The 11,800-nt window shown below is 39.5% G+C and overlaps 2 protein-coding genes across 8 annotated transcripts in view; both read left to right on the top strand.

Annotated features, from left to right (window-relative positions):
* LOC143213078 (uncharacterized) overlaps positions 1-11,800 on the top strand; it is an 832,749-nt gene that overhangs the window by 663,579 nt on the left and 157,370 nt on the right. The window lies entirely within an intron of this gene.
* Positions 1-11,800, top strand: part of LOC143213087 (uncharacterized) — a 179,980-nt gene that overhangs the window by 138,886 nt on the left and 29,294 nt on the right. The window lies entirely within an intron of this gene.

The following is an 11,800-nucleotide window of genomic DNA, read 5'->3' as shown; positions in this document are numbered from 1 at the left end:
TTAATAAATATATCTTTATTGCTATTAAACTCAACAACAACAAAAACATAACAAGGCTTGAATCCACTCGGATCCATTAGCCAACTGTACATTCATACCTTATTTCTAAGTTACAATTAGACTTATACAGTACTATATGTTGCACTTTTTCTTAGTTCTTTGTTTTTGAAACTTATACTTTAATGTCGTTTAGATCACAATATTCATTAAGTATTTTTAGCAGTCTAATCTTTGGTTCGCTTAAAAAATAACTTACATCTACTGGAGGATTTATATTAACTTTTCTTAATTTTTCAATAAAGTCTTGTCTGCCCTCTTCATACAGAGGACAGTCCCATAATATGTGGTTCATACTTTCTACAAGATTTCCACACTCACATTCCGCGCTTTCTATTATCCCTTTTCTAGCTAGTGATTCCTTAGTGTTATAATAATTAGATGTTAATTTACAAACTCTAACAATTACGTCTCTTGGAATTCCTCTTTTTTAAAACCATGGTTTCTTTCTTGTATCGTAGTACTTTTCATAATAGAGTATGCCTTTTGAAATGAACTGATATTTTAGTTTGTCCTGAAATTCCTCCCACATTTGTTCACTATAAATTTGTTTGAAGTCTGTATAGGGTATTTTAAATGCTCATTATGTTCAGTTATTGTCGCTGTTTTTGCTAATCGGTCCACAACTTCATTTCCTTCAATACCTCGATGCGAAGGGAGGCCTCTCACTCTCTCACGCGCGCTCGCAACGCCATCTATACCATTCATTCTCAACTGTCACATGCAATATAAACAATCATTACTGACAGATAGTCCATCATGAGTGTTGAATGCACTTGTCCAGACATAAGATTATGCGTCGAACATTATCCGTCGCCGTAAAATCTAAACAGTATTGTCTTTTTCCCACCACACAATTCAAATTCCTTAACGGTTAAATGTTTCCGAGTGTTTCTCTTCGATGATCAGTGTCCAACAGACAATCAATCATTAAAGATTTATAATTGTATCAGTCGTTATATAAGGGGTTCCGTTCAGTGAACGGTGCATTATACAGGTGTGCCGACTTAGCATCTCTGCAACGTTGACGTTTTGTGATGAATACAATTGTATTTAAATATAAGTTTTGTCCAACACTGACACAAACACACTTATTATACATTCATTTTTCAGAATCAAATCATACCAATTTTTTAAAATTCAGCGGGGTGCTCAAGGTACTCCATTTTGTCGAGAATCTTACTTTATTGAGGCTGAAATCGCCGCGCATGCGCGAGAAAAGATGCGCCATATCGGAACACTGGTTCCGTTCAGTGATATACACGGTACTTTAACCTCGAAATTCAACGCCGTGGCCATACGCATAATTTCCAAAACCCCTGCGGATCACGTAGCTGTCATCAGCAACAGAGATGTGCCGGGTTTCAAGCTGGTAATAAGCGTGGCCTTTTGTTCCTCCTGCAAATACTACCGCGTTCGTCCATCGTACCGTGTATAAACGTTTGATTGATACATTCCTTTGTGGGGCCATTGCGCCGCGCGTATTGGTACAGCATGAAAGCTGGATGAAACTAGACGAATGCCGGGGGTGGGCGGAAAGGAGAGGATGGAAGGAACATCAGAACCAGAGATAAAAAGGGAATACGATATTAGTGTATCGACTACGTATCGGGGCGAATTTGTCTGAGAATTTTTAATCGAAACCTAGATAGCACCTAACGTCGGGAATTTTGTTGTTCTTGTTTCCCGGAATGATTAACGCTCCGCGAGATACGAGAAGGGGCTGCTCTTTACTTTATCGGACTCAAAATTTGTGCCTTTCTCCTACGAATTATATGTATATGATGTGTATGTAATCCAGTAGATTTGTACCCGGCGCACAGTGGGCAATTTGGTCGAAACTCGATTCAAAATCAAAGAACTTTCGATAGAAATGAGGTAGAGCGATGAAATTTTTTGAAAATTAAACCTGAAACTTTGCAGAATATGGGAAAAATAGGGAGATTATGGTAAGAACGTGTTTTAACGTTGAGAAAATTCGTTAAACTTGCGCAATTTCAAGAAAATTGTGGTTTTTCTAATGATTTTTTTCCAAAAAAGTTAAAAAACGTTCGTACCATAATCTCCTTATTTTTCCCATATTCTGCCAAGTTTCAGCTTCAATTTAAAAAAAAATTTCATCGCTCTACCTCATTTCTATCGAAAGTTCTTTGATTTTGAATCGAGTTTCGATCAATAGTTGAGGAGATATGGTCGCTTAAAGTTGAGCAATCTGCGGTGTTTTTGACCTGTCAAAAATGCTCAACTTTAAGCGACTATAACTTCTCAAGTATTGATCCTAGATGATCGAAATTTCGATCTGCATCCGCGCCGGGTACAAATCTAGTGGATTACATACCAAATACATCATAATTCGTAGGAGAAGGGTACTAATTTTGAGTCCGATAAAGTAAAGTTCTTTCACTACAAATATTTGTTGTAAGTGACGAAAATTGAATTTCTCAGTAGGGTAGGTTAACTGAACTTATTTATCATTATTTGTCAAGGTCACCGTTCTGAACAACATTACCCTTAACGTGTTTGATCTTCAGCTTGTTGATTGCTCCTTGCAATTAATGCAAACAATTTCCATTTTGCATAAACATCCACAGTCTAGTTGTATCGTTTATTAACTGTGTAGAAGTTTTGAGAAACATTTGACTACATCATTTGACTATATCATATACAACATTTTACGATATCATATTCCACTCGCGGAATTCAAATTACCCTCTGTTCCTGAATAGAATCAATTTCTGAAATGTGAAGGTAGCAATCAAAGCAAAATTTCCTACGCTCGTGCATTCATCGAAGAACAAACTCAATTTCCTTCCCTTCTAGTTGGATCGTCTGATTGAATCATGCATCGTCAGAGCGCCGGTCTTCGTTTCATATTTTCTCGGGCTGGTTTGATTTAACCGTGGCACGGTTTTAAAGGCAATAAACGTCTCGACGTGTAATATACGCATTGTTGTGACGCACGTGATTCGAGATAGAAGCATATTTGGTGGCAGCCACCGATAATAATATATCTTCGCGATGAGTACTCGCGGTTATGGGAAATACTGGTCGCGCCCGCTCGGAGAAAAGTTACCCCATAAATCTGCGATTCTAAGGACATGGCTTGTTCGAGAACGCTGTGCCCGTTCCGTTTCACCATGCGTTGCCCGAGAAATGAATCATCGCTAGTATTGAAATATATCCGCACAATACTACGCTCAATACACTGATCCAGAGTCTAGTTTGCATCAGAAATATTTTTCCAGAGCTACCATTTCGTTTCTGCTCGTTGTTTGCCTTAAGGGAGAAATCAACCCTCGTATCCTCTTACGTGAGTGCCTACAAATCGCAAACCACGAAAGATATGAAAAAACGGTTCAAATAAAAGTTATATCGTATCTTCGGCACTATAAATCTGTGTGATAAATGTTTCGAAAAAATAGTTTTTCTGGAAATAAAAATTTTGAAAATGCTTTTTTCAAAAAAATTTTCACGCAGACTTATGGGCCGAAAGATACGTTATAACTTCTACTTCAACCACTTTTTGATATCTTTTGTCGTTTGTGCTCGTTGTTTGCCTTAAGCGAGAAATCAACCCTCGTATCCTCTTACGTGAGTGCCTACAAATCGCAAACCACGAAAGATATGAAAAAACGGTTCAAATAAAAGTTATATCGTATCTTCGGCACTATAAATCTGTGTGATAAATGTTTCGAAAAAATAATTTTTCTGGAAATAAAAATTTCGAAAGTGCTTTTTTCAAAAAAATTTTCACACAGATTTATGGGCCCAAAGATACGTTATAACTTCTACTTCAACCACATTATGATATCTTTTGTCGTTTGCGACTTACAGGTACTCACCTAAAAAAATGTGGCTAAATTCCTAGGTTTGTCTAATGAAATCTCGTGAAAAGTTTCATGAAAATCGGCGCGCATCAGCCGACGGGTTTCCCTCGCGAGTCGTTTGTCATCAGCGAATCTCCGAAAGAACATTTGTCCCCCAGGTTCTTTTGAATTCCGCGGAAGCCAAGCGAGAAACAGTTTAAACGGCAGCATGTTTGCACAGTGTTGCCGATAATGAAACCTTTCGATATGACGGATTTTCGTGGTTAAAAGAATCAGGGTAGTTTTCCGAAAGTGCTTCGGAAGAAAAGTTTCCCCATAAATCTGCCCTGCGCACTGGTCCCCTCAGAATTGCATGCGCCACCCCTTTCGAACCGTGCGCCGGTTACGCGAAAGAATTCTCCGCGTCGATAAAGTATTTGAGTGGCGAGCTGTTCGAGATTGCACGAGCTGTTTTATTTCTATTTGCAATTCGGTCCTTGTATGAAACGGCTTCAACAATTTTACGCGAAGATGAATCAAGTACATATGCGTCGTAAACAGTGTCTCGGATTAAAACTAAACAGCGGATACGCGAAAGGAAACTATACATCTTCGTTTAACTTTCCGACGTCAATACATTCAAATTATTCTACCTTCTTTCGTCAACCCTTTGCACTCGGTTGTCTGCTCCGAGGCACCATCAAAATTGCTGTGCCATTATTCAAAATACATAGTACTCGCTTGCCAGGTTGGAAACCGCTGGTCTTCATTAACCATAAAAGGTGGAATCATTTCCATTTGTTGGGACATTCGTATGCTACAGCAGACGCCACTTGATTCATAAATTCGTCCCCGCCCTTGAATCACCAGTCGAATTACAAACTTCCCGTAACTCGAATAAAGATATTCAATAAGAGGGCAGAGAAGAATGTTCCACTGGAGAACGTGTTCATGTGTGGCTGCGCGCAAGATTCTGGAGAGAAGCTCCCTTCCTTCTCGTAATAAAACAAGTCGAATAGCGTTCGAGGGAACAATTTTTCCCGGATTGCTCGTTCCCCATCCTTCTAATCGAGTTAACTTCCGTCGTTCTCGTTGTTTCCTTTGCCGCGACGTCGAGAAATAAATCGCGCGAGCAATAACTCGAGCTATTTGTTTCTCAGAATTCGCATGGGCGAGTACCTTACAAGTGTCGCAATAAAATTCATCTTCCTTCCCCGGTGACGTCCCTTCTTCGTGTTCTTTGCCTCTGCTGGGCTCCGTTCCCCTCCTACTTCTTCAGCATCAGCTTCCTTCTCGCATCTTCCGCTTCTTCCACCGACTGCGAAACTTTCTACCCTCGCCTCTCCCCGCTTCTATCCTCAGAATCTCCTCTCCGCTGTGTAGTTTTACCTGGGTCTGCTTTCCTTCGGATTCTCTACGGGCCGCTGGGAGTTTGCCAATGCGCGAACGAAAATTAATTGTTTTTCGTCGCGATGTCGACGCTAACTGCGAGAAGTCCACCCTCTCGAACGACCGTCGTGTCCTCACGCCCCGTTATCCCATCGAGCCTTTCCCTTCCACCATCTGCGTCCCATCGACGCTGTTTTGTCTCGTTGCGTCGCGTTCCGCTGAAATTAATCGCTGCCCGATGTAGTGATGGGCACCATCGACTAAAAACTATCGACTAAATCGATAGTATTCAACTACTATTTTCAGTCGACTGATTTCTTAAACTATCGACTGAATTTAGTAGTGGTGGGGTTACTATTTTCAGTCGACTGTTTACACGTCGCCATCTTGAAATTTCAAATGTCAGTGTCAGACGATCATAGACATATAGAGATAGACTGCGCCGTCTTATGGGCGAGTTGAAGCCCACAATGGCGGCGCGCGGTACAAAGAGTGAGAGAGAGAGCATTAGCCGGGGTCCATAGCGCTCTCTTTCTAATTGATGTGTCGACACATCAATTAGAAAGAGAGCGCTATGGACCCCGGCTAATGCTCTCTCTCTCTCGCATGCCGCCATTGTGGGCTTCAGCGCTTCGTTCAGGCCGCGCAGTCTATCTCTATATGTCTATGCAGACGATGAAACGAAAAGGTTAGAAATACATAATTATGACAGGACGTGCAAATATGCAAGTAATGAAATGTGTAATAGATATTTCAATACTTTAATTCATATTGGATGTTAAAATCTTATTGCTATTTATGCGATATAAACTATATATGTGATATAAATAAATTGTGTACATTTATATTTATAACATAGTGTATGAATTTATTATTAAATAAAGACAAGATCATTCAATCACGAAATTTAATATCTCTGTACTGTCCCATACTGTCCTACTATTCATTTAATTAGCGAACATCGAGAATAAGAGTAAATACGAGAATAACCTGTAAACTACTGAAAACTATCGACTAAATTCAGTTACTGAATCAGTCGCTTAAACTATCGAGCTATTGGTTGAATTTTAACGGCGGGTGTTTTGAATAAATTTTATAAAAGATTTACTATCAAATACATTCACTCATTAGCGATATCGAATTATTAAAAATTATAAAAAAATTATTTTTATTATTATTAATTATTTAATTATTGTCTGGTATATTTACTCCAATTTACTCTTACTGTGCCTATAATACTGTGTGAGCACTGCAGTACAATACTGTAAGAGTGAGTGAGAAATGAGAAATGATTTTTGATTTTCCATTCATACCTCGAAAAAGTCCAGTTGTTTCCAATAAATCTAGATCAACTAGAATAGCATTTCTCGCGTTTAATTTGACCAGCACATTTCTGTACACGGACCGGCGGAAACACGAATTTCCGAGAAACAAATTGCTGTTTTTGTAAACACGCGAATCATATCTCTCGAAGCCGCGGCGCGCGTGGGTAAATTGAATTCGAATTGCGACCGAGGACGTGGACGAGAGACCAAATTGCGTTATTCTATCGACCGCACATATTCTTCATCAGCCGCCATTACTAATTCCCCGCACGAGGTCACAGTTTCGTTTATCCGTCCTTCGTATCCGCTCTTTCCCCGGTAGTATCTGGGAATCTCGGGAGAAAGATTTTTGCCCCGTATCCAGCTTCCGTCTCCAAAAATTCAAGGAAATCCCGTACCGATTTCCCGCGGCGATTTACGGAATTGCAAGTAGACCTCTTACCTCCCGGATCGCCACCGATGACCCCATTATCCCGAAAGGAAAAGCTTATCGTTCACAAAACCTATGGAGACCGTATCTTGTAGCTTGCTACGTGATCGGCATGTATCAGATTGATCTCTCATTCCCGATCACTGTTTCTTCCTCCCCTCTCTCTTGTCTCTCTCTTTCAATTCCATAACCTGCCACATACGAACACTGTGGATTCATAGAACAAAAGAAAAATGATTTCTTGGTAGCGCGATAAAATATTCCAGAAATGGAAGGAACACAATTTTTAAATTTCAGACTTTAGTTGGACTAGTTAGGAGGTAAACACACTAAAAGTCCCCTTTTTCGGTTTTCCGCTTATATCTCGGAAATTATGTGTCCTAGCAATAAGACCATTCTATACAAAATTAAAGCTGACAAAATTTGCCGTAAGATTGATTGCATTCAGTTTTCCGCTATCTCGCATAGTTTCCGAGATATCCGCGCTCAAAGTTCACTAATTGTGAAAAAGAAATTTTTGCCTCACGTTTTTATATCTTTTTATATCTCAGAAACTACGCGAGATAGCGAAAAACTGAATCGAATCAATCTTGTGGCACATTTTGTCTCATCGCTAGGACGCATAGTTTCCGAGATATAAGCGGAAAACTGAAAAAGGGGACTTTTAGTATATTTACCTCCTAACACACGAGTCCAAACAAAGCTCCAAAGTTAAAAATTGGGTTCCTTCCATTTCCCTCTACAACTTTTCGTTGACCGGACTAAAAGGTGATGGTGTCAATATCAATTGACCAGAGCGGTGCTATCAACGTTACACATCCATAACTTTTGAGACAGTAAATTCCTAATATTAAAACTTGGATTTTTGGAATTTCCTTATCAAAATCTACAGGATTGTGTTTTAAAAAGTCTAAACCTTTTGGTCCCGTGAAGTGAAGTTCAGCGAAACATCGAATGGAAAGTGTTGTCTCTTCTATTCTTGTTTTATTGAATACATCTCTTGGATTTTGTGCGACTAGTAGCAGTCAACGTGTCAATGCGTTGAATCCGCCATTGAAACGGTGTCCACGTGTTCTGGCGCGCACTGTAAAAATTCGTTTCGCGATACCCGCTGAAACTCTTACGTCCGGCTGTACCGCATCGCGGAATCCATTCCGGAAAGCATCCGATAAACTTAGTTCCACGACGATACCAAACTCCGTCGGACGTCTACGGAAATTTCGATTCGATTAGGAACATCCCACTCGCGGGTTAAGCCGAAAGTCAGTATTTAACGTGGGATCTAGTTAAGGAGTTTTGTTTAACTCACTTACAGTTTTCAAGCAACGAGTTTCTACGCTCACACTTCCGTATGTTTCGCAGTGTACATTATGCACACGCGTGCGCGTGCACAGAGGCTGCACTGCGCCCTGAATCAACGAGACGCTTGAATTTTTCCGACCCTTGTATAACGGAATTTAAACGAATTTCGCGCGACTCATGAATATTCAGCAGAATTCGTCGTTCGTGCGTACTTTTCCCTAATTTCATTGACGGCCAGAATTACTGTGCAATTATTTGAAAAGTACTTTTCATTAAACAAGTCAAACTGTTTGGCCGCTCATATTACGGGGTCTGGTCACGCGAACAAATTCTGCGAGCCTTACTCTTTTCGGAGAAAACTGATGAAAAATGCTGTTCCAAATCACGACCTTGAGATCATATTTCAAGGTCAGAGAAATTGGATATTTATGCTGAAGAAACTATCAGATTGTATTATTACATTTTAGAATTGTTCATATATATATATATTTTTCGCTAGCAAATTATATTATTTATCCATAGTAGAAACGAAGTATTGTACAGAATACTCGATTCTTACTGGTACCCTCAAATTTATGAAATATCGGTAACGTTGGGTGTGACACGTGTCTGGTAATGGAGATCAAGATCCCCTTAAAATGGGGTCGGACGAAAATGCATGTTGGATCTATTACATTTCGTCTATGACAAAATGATTAACTGATATATTCTGAACTAAAATAAGACAATGGTTAAAAATTATAAAATTATAATGACATATTTCGAGGTTATAATGAATCGTAATAGCATATTTCAAGGTCACAACAAATCGTAATAGCATATTTCAAGGTCACAATATATCGTAATAGGATATTTCAAGGTCATAGTAAATCGTAATAGCATATTTAAAGGTCATGATAAATCGTAATAGCATATTTCAAGGTCATAATAAATCGTAATAACATATTTCAAGGTCACAATAAATCGTAATAACATATTCCAAGGTCATAATAAATCGTAATAACATATTTCAAGGTCATAATAAATCGTAATAACATATTTCAAGGTCATAATAAATTGTAATAACTAGACTGAGGATCTTTATGCATTTGTGGCTTGAAAAAATGTTCAAAAAATGCTAGAAAATAAAATTCCACAGAATTTAGTACGACTTTGATTTGTTTCAGACCTACAATGACTGCTACCACTGAAAATAAGATTCTACGCGATTTCACTTTCTTAAAATTTGCCTAAAAAATTTGAAAATTGCACAAACATCCGCAGTCTAGTTATTACTAGACATTTACTATGCATTTATGACAAAAATAGGTGCATACAATTTAAAGCCGTGGACATTTTAAAAATATTTAAGGCCATCAATGTATTAGTTTCAGCTTAATAGGATAATTAAATGAAGAATTCAATTTTTATTTGGCTCCTATGTCCTGAAATCAAAGCAAACATTTTTTATGTTGCATAAAGATCCGCAGTCTAGTAATAACATATTTCAAGGTTCATAGAATCTATGGACCTTCATAAATTGTCGATTGGAAGGCCTGAAGACTGGGAAGTTTTATTAACTCTCTCTCTCTCTCTCTCTGCGATTCAATGTTCTCAACCCCGAGAAAAATGTACACAGCGTGAAGAGGCTTTGGAAAATATAATTAGAGTTACAAGACCAGCACACCGTGACAAAGAAACAGCGCTAGAAAATGAAAGAACCCTTGAAAAATGCAAATAGCAAATACATACATAATATGTGACTTTGAAGTAACACAGCGGTGTGGAGGGGTAACAAGCTTTCTGCAAAATGCCGGTTTACAGCGTTCCAACAATCAGCTAACATTGCGAAACAAAAGAATCGAAAACAATGCCCCAGCGTGAAGGTGCTCGTGATTCCACGGCACACACACACCGTTCCACCGAAGCGTACGCTGCAAATCGAGTTCAGGATCTGTGACCGACCGGGGTACAATAACGCAATGTCCACGAATAATCGAGATCGGTCCTAGGTAAACAAAGGCGTCATAAGCGGACGCTAGAAGGGCCTCGGGTGCTAGGATGGACCTTGATGACTGGTTCGAGAGGTCCGGAGTCAGCCTTGGATGGCATCGATACGACTCGGAGCTTCTAGGGTGCTGAATCACCGACGGAGGAATCGAGGCCGAGGCGGGGACAAGTATCTATCGCCGTGCGGTCAATCTCCGTACCTTAACCCTTGCTCTCGGCCGTGGTAATTCAAATTTACATACTATCAGAAATGCATCGAATACGGGATCATGCATGAACCTAACAGTCTATTCATCGGCAGGTTCGGTTACGAAGGGAGAAAGATGCATGGGGTATCCGATCCGTTTCGGTCAATTCTGATAGCAATCTTTACGTGACGCAGCAAATTTAGAAAGGAACATCACGTTTCACGACGAGAAGATAGTCCACGTGCGCTATCATTAGGTCCTCGCAAGAACTCACAAGTTGACAGTGTGGTGGAGCCTCATTCGTGCGAATATACACCTCCGTTCAAAAGTATGCGGATACTTATCGTTGTACTTGTCTAGAATTATTAGACGATGTTCCGATACTGTAGGATCAATGGTTCAGAAGTTATGCTTGCTTAAAGTTGAGCAATCTGCAGTGTTTACCTGTCAAAAACACTGCGGATTGCTCAACTTTAAGCAAGCATAGCTCCTGCACCATTGATCCTGTAGGATCGAAACTTGGATCCGCATTCGCGCCGGGTACAAATCTACTGGATTACATACCAAATACATTATAATTCGTCGTAGAAAGGCATAATTTTTGAGTCCGGTAAAGTGAACCCCAGTATTCATGTGAATATACACCCCCGCTCAAAAGTATGCGGATACTTATCGTTGTGTTTGTCTAGAATTATTAGACGATGTTCCGATCTTGTAGAATCAATGGTTCAGAAGTTATGCTTGCTTAATGTTGAGCACTCTGCAGTGTTTACCTGTCAAAAACACTGCGGATTGCTCAACTTTAAGCAAGCATAACTGCTGAACCATTGATCCTACAGGATCGAAACTTCGATCTGCAGCCGCCCCGAGTACAAATCTACTGGGTTACATACCAAATACATCTGAATTTATCGGAGAAAGGCACAAATTTTTTAGTCCGGTAAAGTGAACCGCAGTATTCATGTGAATATACACCACCGCTCAAAAGTATGCGGATACTTATGATTGTATTGGTCTAGAATTATTAGACGATGTTTCGATCCTGTAGGATCAATGGTTCAGAAGTTATGCTTGCTTAAAGTTGAGCAATCTGCAGTGTTTACCTGTCAAAAACACTGCGGATTGCTCAACTTTAAGCAAGCATAACTCCTGAACTATTGATCCTACAGGATCGAAACTTCGATTCCTAGATTCCCCTCGTTTAATTCTACTGGATTACATACCAAATACATCTGAATTTATGGGGGAAAAGCTCAAATTTTTTGAGTCCGGTAAAGTGAAGTTCACCCCAGTAAATAATAGTTTTTCTTATAA

Source organism: Lasioglossum baleicum, chromosome 10 (assembly GCF_051020765.1).
Source record: "Lasioglossum baleicum chromosome 10, iyLasBale1, whole genome shotgun sequence".
Classification (NCBI taxonomy): Eukaryota; Metazoa; Arthropoda; class Insecta; order Hymenoptera; family Halictidae; genus Lasioglossum; species Lasioglossum baleicum.
Note: the sequence above shows the minus strand (reverse complement) of the source record. Positions and strands in the feature narration are given on the sequence as shown.